Source organism: Anolis sagrei, chromosome 10 (assembly GCF_037176765.1).
Source record: "Anolis sagrei isolate rAnoSag1 chromosome 10, rAnoSag1.mat, whole genome shotgun sequence".
In the NCBI taxonomy this organism is placed as follows: Eukaryota; Metazoa; Chordata; class Lepidosauria; order Squamata; family Dactyloidae; genus Anolis; species Anolis sagrei.
The window spans coordinates 34,136,486-34,160,053 of record NC_090030.1 but is presented as its reverse complement, the minus strand read 5'-3'; the positions used below and the strand labels follow the sequence as shown (position 1 = coordinate 34,160,053).

Sequence of the window (23,568 nt, the reverse complement as noted above, 5' to 3'; positions counted from 1 at the left end):
TGATTTTTTTTAAGAATAAAAGAAAGGTATTTTTCAAAAATATTTAAAAATGGAAAATTAACAAATTAACAAAAACCGCCCTCGCTCTCCCAACAACAGAATTAAGGAATTAAGGAATCAATGCAAGGAAATCCAGCTTAGCCAGCCAACCAAGCCAAGCCAATGCAAGCCAATGCAAGCCAATGCAAGCCAATGCAAGCCAATGCAAGCCAATGCAAGCCAATGCAAGCCGCCCTCCCGGACCTCCCTTCTCCCTCGCCTCCGCAACAATGAGCAAAGCGGTCACGTGGAGCCGCTTTTAAAGGGCTTCCCGGCCAATCACAATCAGCCACGGTGCACTGCTTGGGTGCTTGGGAGCGCCGGATTGGCTCCCAGGCACCAGCATCCTCCATCCCATTTCCGAAACAGGCGGAAGCTCGTAAAAAGGATGGAGGATGCCGTTTCGTTATTGAAAAACCCTTCCGGGTTTGAAAAAATGTTTTGTATTCATTTCGTAATTGCTAAAAATAACGAATATTTAACGAATTACAAAATTAACGAATGAAACCGCCCAGGCCTACTGCCTGCCATTAAGAGTAGAAAAACAGAGTTCAAATTTGTTAACAGATAAAACAAGAAGATTTATTATTATTATTATTATTATTATTATTATTATTATTATTAGAAACTCCACAAGATGAGTCCACAGCAGACACTCTGCTGGCTGTTGAATTGGATCACACGTCAGACCCTTCCCAAGTGCCTAGGACTGTATGATGTATTATTATTATTATTATTATTATTATTATTATTATTATTAGAAACTCCACAAGATGAGTCCACAGTAGATACTCTGCTGGCTGTTGAATTGGATCACATGTCAGACCCTTCCCGAATGCCTAGGACTGTGTGATTTGCAGTACCTTCACCTGATTCACTTCCCACAGAACATTGTAGCCCCTACAAATCACAGACCAGGTCTAAACTTGGCACACAGAGTACTCATGACCAACTCTACATCCTGCTGCAGTTCTAAGGGGGATGGACCATTGATGATGGGACTTGCAGTACCTTTACTCAGTTACTAAAACCACTGCGACCCTCATCCAATGACTGATCAAGACCAAACTTGGCACACAGAGCCCCCATGACCGACTCTACATCCTGCTGCAGTTTGGAGGAGGGTGGACCACGGATGATGGGACTTGCAGTTGTTGTTGTTCATTCATTCAGTCGTCTCCGACTCTTCGTGACCTCATGGACCAGCCTACGCCAGAGCTCCCTGTCGGCCGTTACCACCCCCAGCTCCCTCAAGGTCAGTCCAGTCACTTCAAGGATGCCATCCATCCATCTTGCCCTTGATCGGCCGCTCTTCCTTTTGCCTTCCACTTTCCCCAGCATAATTGTCTTCTCTAGGCTTTGCTGTCTCCCTATGATGTGGCCAAAGTACTTCAGCTTTGTCTCTAGTCTCCTTCCCTCCAATGAGCAGTCGGGCTTTATTTCCTGGAGGATGGACTGGTTGGATCTTCTCGCAGTCCAAGGCACTCTCAGCACTTTCCTCCAACACCACAGCTCAAAAGCATCTATCTTCCTTCGCTCAGCCTTCCCTAAGGTCCAGCTCTCACATCCGTAGGTGACTACAGGGAATACTTGCAGTACCTTCACTCAATTACTGAAACCACTGCGACCCTCATCCAATGGCTGATCAAGACCAAACTTGGCACACAGAGCCCTCATGACCAACTCTATATCTTGCTGCAGTTTGGGGGAGGGTGGACCATGGATGATGAGACTTGAAGTACCTTCACTCAGTTACTGAAACCACTGCGACCCTCATCCAATGGCTGATCAAGACCAAACTTGGCACACAGAGCCCCCATGACCAACTCTATATCTTGCTGCAGTTTGGGGGAGGGTGGACCATGGATGATGGGACTTGCAGTACCTTAACTCAATTACTGAAACCACTGTAACCCTCATCCAAGACCAAATTGGCACAAAGAGCCCCCATGATCCACTCTACATCCTGCTGCAGTTTGGAGGAGGGTGGACCATGGATGATGAGACTTGAAGTACCTTCACTCAATTACTGAAACCACTGTGACCCTCATCCAAGACCAAATTGGCACAAAGAGCCCCCATGATCCACTCTACATCCTGCTGCAGTTTGGAGGAGGGTGGAGCATGGATGATGGGACTTGCAGTACCTTAACTCAATTACTGAAACCACTGCAACCCTCATCCAATGGCTGATCAAGACCAAACTTGGCACACAGAGCCCCCATGACCAACTCTATATCTTGCTGCAGTTTGGGGGAGGGTGGACCATGGATGATGGGACTTGCAGTACCTTCACTCAATTACTGAAACCACTGCGACCCTCATCCAATGACTGATCAAGACCAAATTGGCACAAAGAGCCCCCATGACCCACTCTACATCCTGCTGCAGTTTGGAGGAGGGTGGACCTTAGATGATGGGACTTGCAGTACCTTCAATCAATTACTGAAAACAATACAACCATTATCCAATGACCAATAAAGACCAAACTTGGCATACAGAACCTCCATTAACCAGCACCAAGCTAGTTATACATAAATCTCAGATATGTTGTATGTGAAGACGATGCAACATATAGATTTAATCAATAAATGGATTGTAACAACAACACAAATCAAGAGGGAAAATAATGGAAGCTGGCTTATATCTTGAACGTTCATGCGCTTTTCCATTTTGTGCGTATGCTTAATACCGTTTGTCTCCCTGCAAATAACTTGTTTACTTCATGCCATGGCGCTGCTGTAGTAAATGCCTTGGCACGGTGATGTTTTGCTATGAGAAATGTGTTAGGCATGTGCCCACACAATAATGAAATGTGACAGACATAAGCTTTCACTGAACTGCAAGTTCTAAGAGGATTGTAAATACTGCTTCAAGAAGATACAACAGTGCGCCATTACTCTCCAGAGACAAATGCCATCTTGAAAGTGAACAGTTCCTGATTTTTCCCCTCATTTTTCTCTCTCACCCCAAAAGAGAAGTAGAGGCCAGTTTCTGTACATGTGCCAAGGAGGAATAACTATTGCTTTGGACAGGAAAATAGTTTTGGGAAGTGTGCAGGGAAAGATTACTGTGCATCTCTCACAGAACCTTCCAATGTCAGTGCCATAGGGCTGGCTTTTGCATGGATTGCTGGAGACTTACTCCCATTTATTTCCAAATATACTCAGCTCTCAACATCTGCTAAGGTCAGGGGGAATAAATCCACAAAAAGTGAAAAACTGCGCATTTTAAAAATGCAACTCTTTTAAGAATCTCTAGGTCCTCTTGTTGACGGGAAGCTTCCCACCGGAATGGAAATCCTCTATCGGACAGATGGCAAGCTATTGAACCTGAGCAGACTGAAAGCCAAAACCAAGGCTACAACAACATCAGTTATAGAACTCCAATATGCTGATGACAACGTTGTCTGTACGCATTCAGAAGAAGACCTACAAGCCACTCTAAACAACTTTGCAGAAGCGTACGAGAAGCTCGGCCTGTCATCGAACATCGAAAAAATCAAAGTGCTCTTCCAGCAGTCACCAGCCAATCCCTCTCCGGACTGAAAACCCTGAAAAACCAGACTAAAAACCCATAAAAACCAGGCTGAAAACCCTACCCATGGTCCTGAAAAACCAGATTGAAAACTCAGAAAATCCAGCCTGAAAACCCAGAAAAACCAGACTGAAAATCCTACTCATGGTCCTGAAAACCCAGACTGAAAATTCTACTTATGATCCTGAAAAATCAGACTGAAAATTCTACTCATGGTCCTGAAAAACCAGACTGAAAACCCCTATCCATGGTCCTGAAAAACCAGACTGAAAACCCTGAAAAACCAGACTGAAAATCCTACTCATGGTCCTGAAGAACCAGACTGAAAACCCAGAAAAACCAGACTGAAAACCCTACCCGTGGTCCTGAAAAACCAGATTGAAAACCCAGAAAAACCAGACTGAAAACCCCACCCATGGTCCTGAAAAACCAGACTGAAAACCCAGAAAAACCAGACTGCAAACCATAGTCATGGTCCTGAAGAACCAGGCTGAAAACCCTACCCATGGTCCTGAAAAACCAGACTGAAAACCCATAAAAACCAGACTGAAAACCCTACCCATGGTCCTGAAAAACCAGACTGAAAACCCAGAAAAACCAGACTGAAAACCCTACTCATGGTCCTGAAAAACCAGACTGAAAACCCAGAAAAACCAGACTGCAAACCATAGTCATGGTCCTGAAGAACCAGGCTGAAAACCCTACCCATGGTCCTGAAAAACCAGACTGAAAACCCAGAAAAACCAGACTGAAAACCCTACCCATGGTCCTGAAAAACCAAACTGAAAACCCTACTCATGGTCCTGAAAAACCAGATTGAAAACCCAGAAAAACCAGACTGAAAACCCTACCCATGGTCCTGAAAAACCAGCCTGAAAATCCAGAAAAACCAGACTGCAAACCATAGTCATGGTCCTGAAGAACCAGGCTGAAAACCCTACCCATGGTCCTGAAAAACCAGACCGAAAACCCAGAAAAACCAGACTGAAAACCCTAGTCATGGTCCTGAAGAACCAAGCTGAAAGCCCTACCCATGGTCCTGAAAAACCAGACTGAAAACCCAGAAAACCCAGACTAAAAACCCTATCCATGGTCCTGAAAAACCAGACAGAAAATTCTACTCATGGTCCTGAAAAACTAGACTGAAAACCCAGAAAAACCAGACTAAAAACCCTACCCATGGTCCTGAAAAACCAGACTGAAAACCCTAGTCATGGTCCTGAAAAACCAGACTGAAAATCCTACCTATGGTCCTGAAAAACCAGACTGAAAACCCAGAAAAACCAGACTAAAAACCCTACCCATGGTCCTGAAAAACCAGACTGAAAACCCTAGTCATGGTCCTGAAAAACCAGACTGAAAATTCTACTCATGGTCCTGAAAAACCAGACTGAAAACCCAGAAAAACCAGACTAAAAACCCTATCCATGGTCCTGAAAAACCAGACTGAAAACCCAGAAAAGCCAGACTAAAAACCCTACCCATGGTCCTGAAAAACTAGACTGAAAATCCTACTCATGGTCCGCAAAAGCTGGAGTGAAAACCTTTTTCTCGCTAGCTTCAACTCTTTGGAGTTCAGTCTGTCGCCTAATATTTATAAACCAGTGATTGACAATCAAGCCCCACTCAGTACTTTTCGGCACAATAAGTGCTAGGCATCACCCACTGAAAACAGGAGAACTTGCCCTGATTGTTTGATCTGAAACAAGGACTGCGGCACCAATTCACAAACCCACTCACACAACGGTTCGTTATGAGACACTGCTGATGAGGATCCATTTATCATTTCAATCCATTCCTATACCCAAGTGTTCTAGGGAAAATCAGTGCAGTGTGTATTCGACAACACAATGTGAGCAACATCGTCCAGGACAGTTGGCTGGGTGCTTGTGGATTTCTCATTTAGAATGTCTTCGAGTGAAGAGGGCAAGTCTTCATGTCACCACAGAGTTTTTGACTTGTACAAAAATGATCCTTCACCTTGGATTCCTTCACTGGAGGCTCATGAGCATTTCCTTGAATGGTTTTTGAAAATCAGGTTACGTTCACTCAATTCCGAGTGCCTTCCAGCCAACCCCTGCCAAAGACAATTTGCTTTAAAAATTACTGATGTCCTAGTCTAATATGGAATGCAGGAGGTGCTTGGCTTGCAGGGAAGCTCACAAAATGGCCAGTGTGTGGTTCCTGCAGGAAAGCACAAATGGCTCATTCCGATGTCGATACTGTGTAAGTAAACATTCAAAAGCGATGATGGGCAATGGCCCTCAGGTGGGTTGTGTTCCAAAAGAAGAGACAAGAGAACAAAAAAGGGAGACTTGTATACCTCCCTGTGTTATTACACTGGATTTATAGCACACCACGTTTCTGCACAGAACATCAGGTCTTGAAGAACGCATCTAATTTGTTGTTTTCCCACTTGAATTTTGAGGAATCTGGAGAGGCATGGTGCCAAAGAGATACACCTAGAGCAGTGTTTCTCAACCTGGGGGTCAGAACCCCTGGCGGGGGTCGCGAGAGGGTGTCCGAGGGGTCACCAAAGACCATCAGAAAACACAGTATTTTCTCTTGGTCATCTGGATTACATGTGGCAAGTTATGTCCAATTCTTTTGTTGGTTGGGTTCAGAATACTCTTTGATTGTAGGTGAACTTGAACTATAAATCCCAGCAAGTACAAGTCCCAAATGCCAAGGTCTATTTCCCCCAAACTCCACTAGTATTCACATTTGGGAATATTGAGTATTTGTGCCAAATTTGGTCCTGATCCATCACTGTTTGAGTCCACAGATGTAGGTGAACTACAACTCCCTAACTCAAGATCCATGCCCACCAAACCCTGCTAGTATTTTCTGTTGGTCATGGGAGTCCTGTGTGCCAAGATTGGTTCAGTTCCAAGATTGGTTCAGCTTGATTGTATTGTTATGTTGTATTGTTGTGGCCTCGGCCTGTTGTAAGCCGCATCGAATCCTCTGGGAGATGCTAGCGGGGTACAAATAAAGTTTAATAATAATAATAATAATAATAATAATAATAATAATAAGTTCCATCATTGGTGAAGATCAGAATGCTCTTTGAATGTAGGTGAACTATAAATCCCAGCAAGTACAAGTCCCAAATGCCAAGGTCTATTTCCCCCAAACTCCACTAGTGTTCACATTTGGGAATATTGAGTATTTGTGCCAAATTTGGTCCTGATCCATCACTGTTTGAGTCCACAGATGTAGGTGAACTACAACTCCCTAACTCAAGATCCATGGCCACCAAACCCTGCTAATGTTTTATGTTGGTCATGGGAGTCCTCTGTGCCAAGATTGGTTTAATTCTATCATTGGTGAAGATTAGAATACTCTTTGATTGTAGATGAACGATAATTCCCAGCAAGTACAACTCTCAAATGATAAAACCAGTCCCTCCACTCAATCCCACTAGTATTCAAATTTGGGCATATTGTGTATTTTTGCCAAATTTGGTGCAGTGAATGAAAATACATCCTGCATATTGGATATTTACATTACGATTCATAACAGTAGCAAAATTACATTTATGAAGTAACAATGAAAATAATTTTATGGTTGGGGGTCACCACAACATGAGGAACTGTCTTAAGGGGTCGCGGCATTAGGAAGGTTGAGAAACACTGGACTAGAGCTTAGAAACATCTCTCTTTTTTTGGAGCTGGGGGAGGATTTGAAAAATAATGAGAATGGTCAACAATTTTTTAGGAATGTTTAGTCCCCCCCCCCCCCCCATTTTGGGTGAACTAAGCACCCAGTTTTGGCACTGAGATTGTGGCGAAGCTGGCTGGGAGTCAGCTACATTAAGATCACTACTGACCAAAAGGTCATGAGTTCAAAACCAGCCCGAGTCAGAGTGAGCTTCCGACCAATTTGTGTAGCTTGCTGTCAACCTTTGTAGCCTGAAAGACAGTTGCATCGGTCAAGTAGGAAATTTAGGTATTGCTTATGCGGGGAGGCTAATTTACGAGGCAATAAAATTCTCCAGCAAGCATGCAAAAAATGAGGAAGTACTTCATCAGTGTCACAAATGAACGGTGAAGCAACAGCTCCCCTGGTGGCCAGAATACCTCATGAAAAAGCTGGAATGTTAAATAGCCTCTGTGTGTCTGTCTATTTATGCTGTGTGTCTTTAGCATTGAATGTTTGCCATGTATATGTACATTGTAATCTACCTTGAGTCTCCTGCGGGGTGAGAAGGGCAGAATATAAATACTGTAAATAATAAATAATAATTAAACTGTTTGTTAAAAGTGGGAGTTTGATTAATCTCTACCTAAACAAGGTGGAGCCCTGGCAACGTAACTATTTGTGGGCCCATGTGCACATGATTAGTGCAAACTCTGTCCATATTGGGATCTGTCTCCACCATTCTTACTGCCTGGCTTTTCCAATGCTTGGCTGTGACTTAAGTAAAAAAAAATGCAGAATTCTCAGCTCATGATAACCATGACAAAGGGTTGTTGTAAGTTTCTCAGGCTATATGGCCATGTTCTAGAAGCATTCTCTCCTGACGTTTTGCCTACACCTATGTCAAGCATCCTCAGAAGTTGTGAGGACCTCACAACCTCTGAGGATGCTTGCCATAGATGGAAGTGAAACATCAGGAGAAAATGCTTCTAGAACATGGCCACATAGCCTGAGAAACCCACAACTCAGTGATTCCAGCCATGAAAGCCTTCGACAATCAACCATGGCAAACATTCAAACAATGAGTACTGTTCCATTATAATGTTTTGCAACCAAAATGTAATCTCACCCTAAGCCTTTTGCATTTACATCAGCCCTGAGGACAGTAAACACAATTGCCTGCATTTGTTTACTAAAAGCAAACTATATGGTACACCCTTCCCATAGAAGTCAATATTAGGTCTAGTTTCTATTGGTTAGTCAAACAAGGGTCAAATATATATATGCAGTGATATATGCAGCAATGTCAAATGAGTTTGGTGGGTCTAGACGAAGAAGAAGCAGAAGCAGAAGGAGAAGGAGAAGGAGAAGGAGAAGGAGAAGGAGAAGGAGAAGGAGAAGGAGAAGGAGAAGGAGAAGGAGAAGGAGAAGGAGAAGGAGAAGAAGAAGACAACCAACAAGAGTCAAATCATAGAATGAGTGATACATGTAGCAATGTCAAATTGGTTTGGTGGGTCTAGACTAACAACAACAACAACAAGGGTCAAATCATAGAATGAGTGATATATGTAGCAATGTCAAATCAGTTTTCTGGGTCTAGACTACTACTACTACTACTACTACTACTACTACTAATAATAATAAGGGTCAAATTATAGAATGAGTTATATATGCAGCAATGTCAAATCAGTTTGGTGCGTCTAGACTACCACTACTACTACTACTAATAACAACAACAAGGGTCAAATCATAGAATGAGTGATATATGTAGCAATGTCAAATCAGTTTGGTGGGTCTAGACTACTACTACTACTAATAATAATAATAATAATAATAATAATAATAATAACAAGGGTCAAATAATAGAATGAGTGATATATGCAGCAATGTCAAATCAGTTTGGTGGATCTAGATTACTACTACTACTACTACTACTAATAATAATAATAATAATAATAATAAGGGTCAAATCATAGAATGAGTGATATATGCAGCATTGCCAAATCAGTTTGGTGGGTCTAGACTACTACTATTACTCCTACTCCTACTACTACTACTACTAATAATAATAATAATAATAACAAGGGTCAGATAATAGAATGAGTGATATATGCAGCAATGCCAAATCTGTTTGGTGGGTCTAGACTACTACTACTAATAATAATAATAACAACAACAACAACAACAACAACAACAACAACAGCAGCAAGGGTCAAATAATAGAATGAGTGATATATGCAGCAATGTCAAATCAGTTTGGTGGGTCTAGACTACTACTACTACTGCTACTACTACTACTACTACTACTACTAATAATAATAATAATAATAATAATAATAATAATAACAAGGGTCAAATCATAGAATGAGTAATATATGCAGCAGTGTAAAATCAGTTTGGTGGGTCTAGACTACTACTACTACTACTACTACTACTAACAACGACAACAACAACGACAACAACAACAGCAAGGGTCAAATCATAGAATGAGTAATATATGCAACAATGTCAAATCAGTTTGGTGGGTCTAGACTACTACTACTACTCAGTTTGCTTTGCACTATGGATTTAAAAGTGATTTACTCGCCATGCCTTGCTCTGGGAACACCCAGAATTATAGTTGCAGGGAGCTGTGAGCGCCGGCCTGTGTCACCATCCCTATTCATTAGCAAAAGCCACCCTGCTTGAACTAGTGCAAGGCCAACGTAAGTGGGTAGCATAACGCAGATAAGCTCTCCTCCAGACTTCTTCTTGTATTGTCTTTTTAACCTCCACATTGCAAAGTTTCCTTCAGAACCTCTGTTTGAAATGAGTCAGTCAACATATCTTTGAATCAATAGAAGAAGAAAAAAAACCACAACAACATCTTAACTTCCTCCCTTCCCTTTATAAAAATCCTTCAGGGAGGAAAAAAAATAATCAAAAAGTAATCTAATCTTCTATCAGTCCTTTAGGACTGCAAATTAATCGGTTCTGTCTGTCACCCGGCCATCCTCAAAATAGCAACTCGCTCTTGCAATGTTCTGGGTTCTTAGAACTCCAGGTCACTGCTACCGAATCTCCTTTTGATATCACAACCGGCGCTCCTCATTAAATGCGAGTAGCTAAGACGACGGCACTTTTATCTTGTGTTTTCTCGGGTTAAAAAGGCAACTTGTTAGCTTTGGAGGACTTGGCGAGTTCAGTTCTTGGATGCAACCATGTTCAAGCCTGAAGGAAGGACACAGAGGCAGGCAATGGGTTCAAGGCTCATAGGAACAGCTAGGCTTGGGATTTCTCAGAGTAGGATTGAGAGAGGCTCACCAATGGGATCTGTTAGTTCTTTCCATGGCTAACAAGAGAAGGGAAACGGTTCCAGTACAACACAGAGTAAGCACACAACAAAAGCAATAAATTGGTCCAGTGGGTTTCCACTTGGAGTTCACCAAGAGACAGCGCTCTGTAAAGAGACACATAGAATCATAGAATCAAAGAGTTGGAAGAGACCTCATGGGCCATCCAGTCCAACACCATTCTGCCAAGAAGCAGGAATATTGCATTCAAATCACCCCTGACAGATGGCCATCCAGCCTCTGTTTAAAAGCTTCCAAACAAGGAGCCTCCACCACACTCCGGGGCAGTGAGTTCCACTGCTGAACGGCTCTCACAGTCAGGATGTTCTTCCTCATGTTCAGATGGAATCTCCTCTCTTGTAGTTTGAAGCCATTGTTCCATTGCGTCCTCCAGGGAAGCAGTAAACAAGCTTGCTCCCTCCTCCTCCCTGTGGCTTCCTCTCACATATTTATACATGGCTATCATATCTTCTCTCATCCTTCTCTTCTTTAGGCTCAACATGCCCAGCTCCTTAAGCCGCTCCTCATAGGGCTTGTTCTCCAGACACTTGATCATTTAGTCACCCTCCCTATGACATATTCCCTTCTCATATTTATACATGGCTATCATATCTCCTCTCATCCTTCTCTTCTTCAGGCTCAACATGCTCAGCTCCTTAAGCCGCTCCTCATGGGGCTTGTTCTCCAGACCCTTGATCATTTAGTCACCCTCCCTATGACATATTCCCTTCTCATATTTATACATGGCTATCATATCTCCTCTCATCCTTCTCTTCTTCAGGCTCAACATGCTCAGCTCCTTAAGCCGCTCCTCATGGGGCTTGTTCTCCAGACCCTTGATCATTTAGTCACCCTCCCTATGACATATTCCCTTCTCATATTTATACATGGCTATCATATCTCCTCTCATCCTTCTCTTCTTCAGGCTCAACATGCCCAGCTCCTTAAGCCGCTCCTCATAGGGCTTGTTCTCCAGACCCTTGATCATTTAGTCACCCTCCCTATGACATATTCTCTTCTCATATTTATATATGGCTATCATATCTCCTCTCATCCTTCTCTTCTTCAGGCTCAACATGCCCAGCTCCTTAAGCCGCTCCTCATAGGGCTTGTTCTCCAGAGCCTTGATGATTTGAGTCACCCTCCTCTGGACACATTCCAGCTTGTCAATATCTCTCTTGAATTGTGGTGCCCAGAATTGGACACAATATTCCAGGTGTGGTCTAACCAGAGCGGAATAGAGCATGGGGAGCATGACTTCCCTAGATCTAGACACTAGGTTCCTCTTGATGCACGCCAAAATCCCATTGGCTTTTTTTGCCGCCACATCACATTGTTGGCTCATGTTTAACTTGTTGTCCACGAGGACTCCAAGATCTTTTTCACACGTACTGCTCTCGAGCCAATTTGGTCCTGTCTGCAAACTTGATGATCCTGCCTTCTAGCCCTTCATCTAAGTCATTCATAAAGATGTTGAACAGGACCGGGCCCAGGACGGAACCCTGTGATTACACGTGGATCTCTGTGTAATGTTAATCATAGAATCAAAGAGTAGAACAATAAAGTTCTAAAGTTCATATCAGTTTTCCAAACTTACATTGAACCAAAGGAAGAAGATATTGTGTTATATTTCAAGTCTCAGAGGCAGAATTGTGTTGCTCTTGGGTGTTGCTGTTCACCCATCTTTAGTTTGGATTGTCTTACAGATGCAGGGGTGGCTCGTCCATTACACGAAGTAAGCGGTCGCAACACACTTTTTTTTGCCAGGGGCGCAGAGGCGCCTCTGTAAATGCCCCTCGACCGCCACTTGAGGAGGAGCGCCCCCTCCGCTCACAACAGCCCTAGCAGTCCGGGGGGAGCCTCGGCTTTCTTGCCTCGCTGCCGGGCGATCCTCTTCCCAAAGGGGCCGGGCCCTTGAGCCTCGCCTCGCCACTCTTGTTCCTGCTCCACTCGGCCACCGGGTGCGCGAGCAGAGCCGGCGCTCAATCGTTCTCCGCGTTCAATCCCTTCCCCATGACCGGCTCCCTTTCCCGATCCGCCGGCGCTCCACCACCTCCTCTTCTCTCCCCAATCCGCGGGTGGGCCAAGGGGCGGAGCCGCCACGCCTGGCCTGCTTCGGGTCCGGAGGCATGTCTGAAGACCCCAGCGTGCGCACCAAAAGTCGCCTCTTCTCCTGACTTTCTCGTCAGCCATTGGGACCAAGAGAGAGAGAGAGAGAGAGAGAGAGAGAGAGAGAGAGCCCCTCCGACTGGAGGTATCTCCCACCTCCGCTCCCTCCTTTGTTTTTGCGCCTACCTTCAGGAAAGGTGGGCATCTCCACCTCTGTCTCTCTCTCTCTCTCTCTCTCTCTCTCTCTCTCTCTCTCTGTCCCAATGGCTGAGGAGAAAGTCAGGAGAAGAGGTGACTTATGGTGCACACGCCGGGGTCTTCAGGCACGCCTCCGGACCCAAAGCGGGCCAGGCAAGGGAGCAAGTGCGGCAAGTGTAGTTACTGGGATGTATAGTTCACCTACAATCAAAGAGCATTCTGAACTCCACCAATGATGGAATTGAACCAAATATGGCACACAGAACTCCCACGACAAACAGAAAATATATATCAATGATTGTTTGTTTGGGGGGGGGGGGGGGGCACCAAAATACTGTTTGCTTACTGTTGAAAATTATCTAGGGCCGCCTCTGTGCAGATGACATGATTATCTACTTGGGAAATGCCACCAGAAACAAAACAGCACCCCGAGTGAAAATGAACAAGTGAACTAAAAGCACAGCATTGAGTTCACAGACTGAGTAGACGCCGAGAATTGTTCAACTAGTCGACCAGCAGGAGAGACTGGGCTGACGGACAGGAATGTTATTTGCATGCAGGGGGTTCAGAAAAGTTCCAGCCACGGCTCAGATTAAATCTGTCCCTCTTCTCAGTGGACCATGCTGCTTTCGTAAATTCGGTAGACAAAATTGCGCACAACATTGTGACAGCAACCTTTAAGGAAGCCTTCCTTGTCTGTCGCTTGCCTGCAAGCTGCATCAGTCCTTACGTTCTTGCCTTTTCAAATCTTGTTTCCTTACTTCTTCCCATACAAAAAGGCACTAGGGGGGCCATGAAATTTGTGCGCATGTACTGTGTCATTTTCTACCTTTTTTGGATTTTAAAGGGGTTTTTTTTTCCGCTGCTTTTTGGGGATTTTTTTTTTTTGCATGATGGTCACTCCTTGGGTTAGTAGGTGTCTTGTGGCAAAATTTGGTGTCATTTCGTCCAGTGGTTTTGAGTTATGTGCATCCCACAAACAAGCATTTCATATATATATACTTGCTTTACCCGCCACACGTTCCTGTAGCCAACTTTCCCTCCCTCTTTCTCTCCTTTTTTCTTTCTCTCCTTCCTTCCCTCCCTCTTTCCTTCCTTCCCTCTTTTTTCTTTCCCTTCCTCTTTCCCTTCTTCTTTCTTCCTTCTCTACCTGTTTCTTTCCTCCCTTCCTTTGCTCTTTGGTTCCTTCCTTCTCTCCTTCCTTCCTTCCTTCCTTCCTTCCTTCCTACCTTTCCTCCCTCTTTTTCTCTTTCCTTCCTTATTTTGCTTTTGTATTTTATTTTCTCCTTCCTTCCTTTTCTACCTTTATTTCTTTCCTTCCTTCTTTCCTTCCCTCCTACTTTCCCTCTTTCCCTCCTTCTCTCCTTCCTTCCTTCCTTCCTTCCTTCCTTCCTTCCTTCCTTCCCCCTTTCTATGTATATGTGTTTTGTGTATATATATATGCATATATAAATGTGTATATATTTGTGTATATGTGTATATATTAGGGCTGGGCGGTTTCATTTCGTTAATTCGTAATTCGTTAATAATTCATTAATTTTTTCAATTACAAAACGATAACGAACCATTCTGGAGCAATTTTTTTAAAAAACGAATTTTTAAATAGTTTTGTAAATGCTTCGTATTTCGTTATTGTATTCGTTTTGTTATTGTTCTGAGGTCGTTTCGTTATTATTTCCGATGTCTGGGGCAAGTTTTTTGTTTAATTAGTGAAAAAAAATTATAATATCACACCAACAGTCAACAACAGAGGGAGAGGGAAGCTTCTGAAGTTTTTGGAGGTTTTTTAGCGTATTTTGCGGTCGCGTCCGCCATTAACGAATCAATTCGTTATTGTTTCGGAAATCGATTTGTTAATGTTTTGTATTTTTTTTCACATTTACGAAATTTCGTAAATATCGAACTTTTTAAAAGGAAAATTTTGTAATTATTTTAAATAACAAAACGCAAAACCCCCCAAAAAACGAATCGATTTTAGAAACAAATTTTTCTGTTGTTACCCAGGCCTAGTATATATGTGTGTTTGTCCGGAAGCTCCAGCTAGTCCAGCGCGCGGCAGCCATGTTGTTAACGGGAGCTGGACGCAGAGAGCACACAACGCCTCTGCTGTCCCAGCTCCACTGGCTGCCGATCTGCTACCGGGCCCAATTTAAGGTGCTGGTGTTATCCTACAAAGCCCTAAACGGTTCCGGCCCAAAATACCTTGCAGACCGCATCTCGGCCTACGAGCCCTCGAGGGCCTTGAGATCATCCGGGGAGGCCCTTCTCTCGGTCCCGCCTGCCTCACAGGCACGTTTGGCGGGGACGAGGGAGCGGGCCTTCTCGGTGGTGGCCCCCCGGCTGTGGAACACCCTCCCTGCTGAAGTTAGACAGGCGCCCTCCTTGATGGCCTTTCGTAGGGGCCTAAAAACATGGCTCTTCGAGCAGGCCTTCAACTGAGTGTATTGAATGACAATGGAATGAACTAGGACTACGAATTTTGGCTATGACCCCAGGACTTGACGAAGCGGATTTTTAGTGTAAGTATATGTTATGTTGTATTTGTCTTGTTTGTATCGTCACAATTCATTGTATACTGTCTTCTTTGTTGGTGTGCACCGCCCCGAGTCGCCCTCGGGCTGAGAGGGGCGGTCAATAAATGCAAAAAATAAATAAATAAATAAATAAATAAATATATATATATGGTTTTGCGCATGTGTTGTAATGCATTTTTTGTTTTTTGGCTTTTAAAGTCTCTTTAGATGTTTTTCAATGTTTTTATGAGTGATGGCCACTCATTGGCCTGAGAGGTGTATTGTGTCCAGATTGGTGTCAATTCGTCCAGTGGTTTTCGAGTTATGATATCCAGACAGGAATCAAACAAGAAGCAAGAACAGACCAGAAGCTGCTAGTCACCTTAAAAAGCTAGAAAAATCCATGAAGATGAGACCACTTGAACAGGGATTCCATGAGGCTTATACTTGGTTTCCAAACGATGCCTGATCTGATGAGATTTTCTACAGACAAACCTTAAATCCCAAAAACTGGTTTTGCTTTCCCCCAGACTTTGACGAATTATTTTGGATCTACGTAAACATTGGGCCTCTTGTCGATTCTGGCTAATCTCCAGCCGCCGACTCTGCTTATCTGACTCCTCATTAACTTATCAGGTGTCAGACTGTTTCCCAAACTAGAATCTGGAGAGCTCACAGGCGGAGGGAGTAAACCTTTCTCCCAAGGCCTGACAGAAGCATTCTCATGAGAATCTGCCCTTTGCACCGAAGCCTCTCTGTCAGTGTCTGCATGAAACTCATTGACCAAAGTTTCTCCCTCTTGCACCTCAGAGTCAGGCCCAGCATCCCCCACATCAGAAGCAACAGGGGACTGATTTTCCTCCTCATTACCCACATCAGACACAGAAACATCAGGAGAGGAGATTCCATCTGAACATTAGGAAGAACTTCCTGACTGTGAGAGCCGTTCAGCAGTGGAACTCTCTGCCCCGGAGGGAGTGTGGTGGAGGCTCCTTGTTTGGAAGCTTTTAAGCAGAGGCTGGATGGCCATCTGTCAGGGGTGATTTGAATGCAATATTCCTGCTTCTTGGCAGAATGGGGTTGGACTGGATGGCCCATGAGGTCTCTTCCAACTCTTTGATTCTATGATTCTATGACTGAAACACATTCACAGGTTCAGGCACAGGCTCAGGTTCAATCACAGGCTGAGTCCCAACAATACCTTGCCTCTGAAATAATACAAAGACAGAACTGTTGGCAAAAAAAGAAATCTAACCCTACCCAATAGAATGGGCTTCATTTCTTCTTAGTTGAAATAAGAGGAAATGAACATTTTGGTGAAGTAGTTCCTCCTACAGGAAAACAAGATCTTTCTCAGCTCAGGCGTCGGCGGTGGCCGGGAGTGCCTTTGCACAACTGAGACTCATGCGCCAACTGCAACCGTACCTCGTGAAGTCGGATTTGGCCAGGGTGGTCCATGCCTTAGTCACCTCCAGATTGGACTGCTGTAATGCACTCTACGTAGGGCTACCCTTGAAAATGGCTCGGAAATTCCAACTGGTTCAACGAGCGGCAGCCAGGTTGTTAACTGGAACTGCTTACAGGGAGCGGTCAACCCTCCTGTTTAAGGAGCTCCATTGGCTGCCGTTCATTTACCGGTCCCAATTCAAGGTGCAGGTTCTTACCTACAAAGCCCTGAACGGTTTGGGACCTGCCTACCTGCGTGACCGAACCCACACAATCTCTTCGGTCATCTGGAGAGACCCTGCTCACGATCCCACCACCATCACAAGCATGATTGGTGGGGACGAGAGAGAGAGCCTTCTCGGTGGTGGCCCCTCGATTCTGGAACTCACTCCTCAGGGAAATTAGGCAAGTCCCAACTCTGGCAGTCTTTAGGAGGAGCCTGAAAACGTGGCTGTTTCAGTGTGCCTTCCCAGAATAAGGAAACTCCCAGCGATATGTCCTTAAACGCACGTTAATAATGATTTTAGATTGTCTGCACATTTCTTCCGTCTCCAAATCCTCTATCCCAATTATATGTCAGCTTGTTCATGCCCAGCATTATTTTTAAAATTTTAATTATTACATTTGGCCCATCCATAGGTTTTTAAATGCGTCGTGTTATTGCTAATGTTTATTGCTTATTTTGCTTATGAGTTTTTTTTATTGTTTTTGTATTATTGTTGTTAGGCCTGGGTAACAACGGAAAAATTTGTTTCTAAAATCGATTTGTATTTGGGGTTTTTTTTTGTTTCGATATTTAAAATAATTACAAAATTTTCCTTTTAAAAAGTTCGATACTTACGAAATTTCGTAAATGGTAAAAAATTAACGAATCGATTTCCGAAACAATAACAAATCGATTCGTTAATGGCGGACGCGACCGCGAAATACGCTAAAAAACCTCCAAAACCTTCTGAAGCTTCCCTCTCCCTCTGTTGTTGACTGTTGGTGTGATATTATAATTTTTTTTCACTAATTAAACCATAAAACTGGCCCAGACATGCGGAAATAATAACGAAACGACCTCAAAACAATAACGAAATGAATACAATATCGAAATACGAAGCATTTACAAAACGTTTTTGAAAATTCGTTTTTTTTAATAATTGCTCCAGAATGGTTCGTTATCGTTTTGTAATTGAAAAAATTAACGAATTATTAACGAATTACGAATTAACGAAACGAAACCGCCCAGCCCTAATTGTTGTTATTGTTTATTCTTGTATTGTGGGCTTGGCCTCATGTAAGCTGCACCGAGTCCCTTGCGGAGATGGTGTTGTTGTTGTTCATTCGTTCAGTCGTCTCCGACTCTTTGTGACCTCATGAACCAGCCCACGCCAGAGCTCCCTGTCGGCCGTCACAACCCCCAGCTCCTTCAAGGTCAGTCCAGTCACTTCAAGGATGCCATCAATCCATCTTGCCCTTGGTCGGCCCCTCTTCCTTTTGCCTTCCACTTTCCCCAGCATCATTCCCTTCTCCAGGCTTTCCTGTCTCCTCATAATGTGGCCAAAGGACTTCAACTTTGTCTCTAGCCTCCTTCCCTCCAATGAGCAGTCGGGCTTTATTTCCTGGAGGATGGACTGGTTGGATCTTCTCGCGGTCCAAGGCACTCTCAGGACTTTCCTCCAACACCACAGCTCAAAAGCATCGATCTTCCTTCGCTCAGCCTTCCCGAAGGTCCAGCTCTCACATCCGTGTGTGACTACAGGGAAGACCATGGCTTGGACTAGGCAATGGATCTTGGTTGCCAGTCTGATGTCTCTACTCTTTACTCTTTGATCGAGACTGGACATTGCTCTCCTCCCAAGAAGGAAGCGTCTCCTGATTTCCTGGCCACAGTCTGCATCTGCACTCATCTTTGCACCTAGAAATACAAAGTCTGTCACGGCCTCCACGGTTTCTCCCTCTATTTTCCAGTTGTCAATCATTCTTGTTGCCATAATCTTGGTTTTTTTTTATGTTTAGCTGCAACCCGGCTTTTGCGCTTTCTTCTTCCACCTTGATTAGAAGGCCCCTCAGCTCCTCCTCGCTTTCGGCCATCAGAGTGGTGTCATCTGCATATCTGAGGTTGTTCATGTTTCTTCCAGCAATTTTCACCCCAGCTTTGCATTCATCAAGACCCGCACATCGCATGATGTGTTCTGCATACACGTTAAAAAGGTTGGGTGAGAGGATGCAGCCTTGCCGTACGCCTTTCCCAATCTTGAACCCGTCTCCTATTCCATGGTCAGTTCTGACTGTTGCCACTTGGTCCTTGTACAGATTCCTCCGGAGAGAGGGAAGGGGGCTTGGGATGCCCATCCCACCAAGAACTTGCCACCATTTATGATGATCCACACAGTCAAAGATATGATTCCATATTAGGAAATGCATGCGACACAAAAAATGTAAGATTCAAAACCCTGACCTATGGCTTTTGGAAGAGTTTTGTAAGTCTCGTAAATGGCTCTAGGTCTCAATTGTGGGCACCACTTATCCCCCAAAAGTGCTGGGTCTGGTTACCCCAAGAGTTCCAAGGAGTATGGCGAAGCCATAGTGTGTGTGTGTGTGGGGGGGGGGAGCCTCACTTTCCTGATCTCTGATATGCACCGATACAGCAAATTTCCTCTGGCGCAGAATTAATCCAGGATATTCTAGCTGACACGGTCAGCTTACCATGTCATGCATTTTTGTATAACATGATTTTCCGCCTGCCTGTCTTCCACTCCGGTCATATTTCCCTCCGCCCATTAAAAGAAAAAGACCCAGCAGACTATAATTGAAAAACAGACAACTTCCTAAATCAGAAAGGACTCTGATCCAAATCAAAAGGGGGAAAGCGGCATAATTCACTTTGGCACCCGCATTAATTATCCCACAAATTGCTTATTGATTTCCGTGTATTCGCTCTGACACCATATGAAACACAGGCATTTCATACAAAGTGCTGATGGAATAAGGAAAGGTCGGTCAGCCAAAAATGTATGTAATGCAAAAGAAGAGGCCATGCGGGAACATAATTAAACATATAGAGCTCGGTGGCTCCAAAGAGAGATAGAACTGAGTTTCAGGCCTTCTTCCCTGGTTGAATTCCTAACTGCTTTAGTTATTGTATAATCCGGAGTTTCGGGGTACGGTGTTATCTGTACGCAGATGACGTCCAACTCTGTCACTCCTTCCACCTACTACTAAGGAGGCTGTTCAGGTCCTGAACCGCTGCTTGGCCGCTGTATCGGACTGGATGAGGGTGAACAAATTGAAACTGAATCCAGACAAGACAGAGGCACTCCTGGTCAGTCGAAAGGCCGAACAGGGTATAGGGTTACAGCCTGTGTTAGGCAGGGTTACACTCCCCCTGAAGACGCAGGTTCGCAGCTTGGGAGTGATCCTGGACTCTTTGCTAAGCTTGGAACCCCAAGTTTCGGCGGTGTCCAGGGGAGCATTTGCACAATTAAAACTTGTGCGCCAGTTGCGCCCGTACCTTGGGAAGTCTGACTTGGCCACGGTGATGTCAGGCACCAACCCTCCCCTCATAATTAAGGGATAGGGATTTATAGTTCTGCAAAGGGCAAGGGCACCAGACTACACAACAAGGGTTAAGTCTTGGCCACATTGCCAAGGCACTGACAACAACAAGGACCCCACGAGGCTTTTTTTGGGAAATGGCTGGATCTTGGGGCTTCTGCCCTTTTGTGAGAGATCTAGTTTGCCAAGGGCCGGACAATGGATTCTGTTGCTGCCTGACCCAGCGCTCACAACTGGGTTCCTGTTTCCTTTTTTTGTGACTCTCTGACTTATGCACTGGACTATTTATCATATCCGATCATTCATATCCCCCCCCCCCCCCAGAGCTGCATCAGCTGGAGACATTTTTCCTTTGTTTCGCTGAGCACATGGCATTCCTTTGTCTGCAGATTCCTTTCCCAGATTCCTTTGTGCTCCCTCATCCCGCCCCCATTTCTCCTGATTGGCTGTCGCCACCATGTGACAGAGGTCTCCCCATTGGATCCTACAGACCACTGGAGCTTCCTGATTGGTACAGAGGCGCCAGGGGCGGGAGGGCTGCTTCCCAGGTGTCCGCCCATCACCCAATCACAGCAGGGAACATCAGAGGAGCCGGGGCGGAAGGGTTGAACTCTGGGTTTTCAAAAATTGTATAAATATGCCTGCATCACTGTACCCCGGCATGCTTGCAGCGGAATGATTCCTGCAATGCATCTGATTTCAACTGAATCACAAATAAACTTCGGTTGCTGGAAACTTCTTCCACTTGGATGAGGCATTATTATTTGTAATATTTTAAAATTGGCTTCGCTGGCCTCACCATGGTACAAGGGCCCTTTTGCGCGGTCCTCGGGTTCCTCTCTCTTGAGGAGACCCCACTAAAGGCAGCTCGATATCAACGGTAGTCCACGCTCTGGTTACATCCCGGATTGATTACTGCAACGCGCTCTACGTGGGGTTGCCCTTGAAGACTGCCCGGAAGCTTCAGATGGTCCAGCGCTCGGCAGCCAGGTTGCTAACGGGAGCGGCACTCAGGGAGCATACCACTCCTCTGTTGAGCCAGCTCCACTGGCTGCCAATTCGCTACCGAGCACAATTCAAGGTGCTGGCTTTAGCCTATAAAGCCGTAAACGGTTCTGGCCCTGCTTACCTCTCCGAACGCATCTCCACCTATGAACCGACTAGGACATTAAGATCGTCTGGGAAGGCCCAACTCTCGGTCCCGCCTGCATCACAGGCGCGCTTGGCGGGAACGAGAGACAGGGCCTTCTCAGTAGTGGCCCCTCGGCTATGGAATGCCTTACCGGCAGACATCAGACAGGCACCTTCGTTGCTGGCGTTTCGGAGAAAGGTTAAGACCTGGCTTTATGAACAGGCGTTTGGTTGAACAGTGCAACCAATCAAGGAAGACGGTAAATGGAACATAGGAATGGCACAAGGATTATGAGAACGGATCTGATTTCACTGAGGCGCTATGTTGTGTGTGTTGACTGTCCTGTTCTGTTTTGTTAACTGTTGTGGATTGATGTTGTTGATCCTGTTTGTCGCACTTGTTGCGTTTTAATTGCACTGACACTGTTGATAATTTGTACCATGTAAACCGCATAGAGTCGCCTGTCTGGGCTGAAATACGCGGTATAGAAATAAAGCAAATAAACAAACAAATAAATAAATAAATTGTATATACTGCTGGAAATATATACTAGGGCTGTGCATTATTTCATTTTCTAATTGGTAGGTCATAACTAATTTGTATATTTTGTATATACGAACAGATATTAAGAAACACTGTGTGTGCTGGTACGGCTGTACCAGGAGCTCCAACTTTATTTTCTTTCTGTTATCTGTTTTGCAATCATAGGGCAGGCCTCCTGTCCATCATAATTAAGCTTTGGTTCCGCCCCTTGTTCAGGGCTCTGGGAGGGAAAGGAGCCATTTTTTGGGCAGTCTCACACAAGGAAGCTAAACTATAGGACGTAGATTAGCTCGTCCCGTCATCCGGGGAAACCGAAATTCCAGGGAAAAGGTCCCAAGGCTCTAGCTGGAGCTCACAGCCTCTCAGCCTCACAGCAAACAGAGGGAAAACAGCCGTGAAGTTCTCAAAGAATTCTCTGAGGGAGGACAGCACTACAGATCCACGGAACTCCATCTGAAATATCCACAAGCCTCGGCTGGTAGGTCTACTCGATACCCAGACGCATTTGGAATCTGGGTATACCCAGACGACACCAAATTGGGAGGGAGAGCCAAGACTCCAGAGGACAGGAGCAGGATTCAAAACGATCTCGACAGATTGGAGAGATGATGGGCCAAAACTAACAAAATGAAGTTCAACAGGGACAAATGCAAGAGACTCCACTTAGCCAGAGAAAACGAAATGCAAAGAGACAGAATGGGGGACGATGAGGCCTGGCTCGAGAGCAGGACGTGTGAAAACGATCTTGGAGTCCTTGTGGACAGGAAGTTAAACATGAGCCAACAGTGTGATGTGGTGGCAAAAAAAGCCAAAGGGATTTTGGCCTGCATCAAGAGGAGCGTAGTGTCTAGATCCAGGGAAGTCATGCTCCCCATGCTCTATTCCGCTTTGGTTAGACCACTTTACCTGGAATATTGTGTCCACTTCTGGGCACCACAGTTCAAGAGAGATATTGACAAGCTGGAATGTGTCCAGAGGAGGGTGACTCAAATGATCGAGGGTCTGGAGAACAAGCCCTATGAGGAGCGGCTTAAAGAGCTGGGCATGTTTAGCCTGCAGAAGAGAAGGCTGAGAGGAGATATGATAGCCATGTATAAATATGTGAGAGGAAGCCACAGGGAGGAGGGAGCAGATCAAGGGTCTGGAGAACAAGCCCTATGAGCAGCGGCTTAAAGAGCTGGGCATGTTTAGCCTGAACAAGAGAAGGATGAGAGGAGACTTGATAGCCATGTATAAATATGTGAGAGGAAGCCACAGGGAGGAGGGAGCAAGCTTGTTTTCTGCTTCCCTGGAGACTAGGACGCAAGGGAACAATGGCTTCAAACTACAAGAGAGGAGATTCCATCTGAAGATGAGGAAGAACTTCCTGATTGTGAGAGCCGTTCAGCAGTGGAACTGTCTGCCCTGGAATGTGGTGGAGGCTCCTTCTTTGGAAGCTTTTAAACAGAGGCTGGATGGCCATCTGCCAGGGGTGCTTTGAATGCAATATTCCTGATTCTTGGTAGAATGGGGTTGGACTGGATAGCCCAAGAGG

General features: G+C 44.8%; 1 protein-coding gene across 1 annotated transcript in view; it reads right to left on the bottom strand.

Annotated features, from left to right (window-relative positions):
* IL1RAPL2 (interleukin 1 receptor accessory protein like 2) overlaps positions 1-23,568 on the bottom strand; it is a 975,615-nt gene that overhangs the window by 516,912 nt on the left and 435,135 nt on the right. The window lies entirely within an intron of this gene.